We start from the raw sequence: 378 nt of genomic DNA on the forward strand, positions 1-378 counted from the left end.
AAAAAAATGAGATAAAGATCATACTCTGGTGTCTCTGATATAAATCTAAACAGAAACTGTGCATAAGGAGTAATAACAGCCATTTGGCGCATATAGTGCAAGATCTTTGACTGGAAAAACAAATAGATAAAATGTGTTAGACAACTGTGCATGCAAATATCTTAAGAACGCTTAAGAAATAAGACACAGAAAAAGAATGATCTAAACCCCGTACTCTGTATGTTGTCCAGTTTCCTTCTATTACCACCTGTATTTCGGCACCATGCCACTTCTCTTTGTTTCCCTTCTTTTCGTGCAGATGAATATGAGGAATGTTCCTGAAAAATTCAACCATATCAAGACCATTATTTGACGCCGAGCTAAATGAGAAGTTTTGCA

General features: G+C 36.0%; 1 long non-coding RNA gene across 1 annotated transcript; it reads right to left on the reverse strand.

The window, feature by feature from the left end:
- Positions 1–23: 23 nt before the first annotated feature.
- Positions 24–317, reverse strand: LOC104775255. Its single transcript, XR_765792.2, has 2 exons — positions 215–317; positions 24–110 (listed from the first exon to the last, which is right to left on the reverse strand). It is a non-coding gene; the product is annotated as an uncharacterized LOC104775255 (long non-coding RNA).
- Positions 318–378: the final 61 nt, after the last annotated feature.

This window comes from Camelina sativa, unplaced genomic scaffold (assembly GCF_000633955.1).
Source record: "Camelina sativa cultivar DH55 unplaced genomic scaffold, Cs unpScaffold10940, whole genome shotgun sequence".
Taxonomy (NCBI): domain Eukaryota; kingdom Viridiplantae; phylum Streptophyta; class Magnoliopsida; order Brassicales; family Brassicaceae; genus Camelina; species Camelina sativa.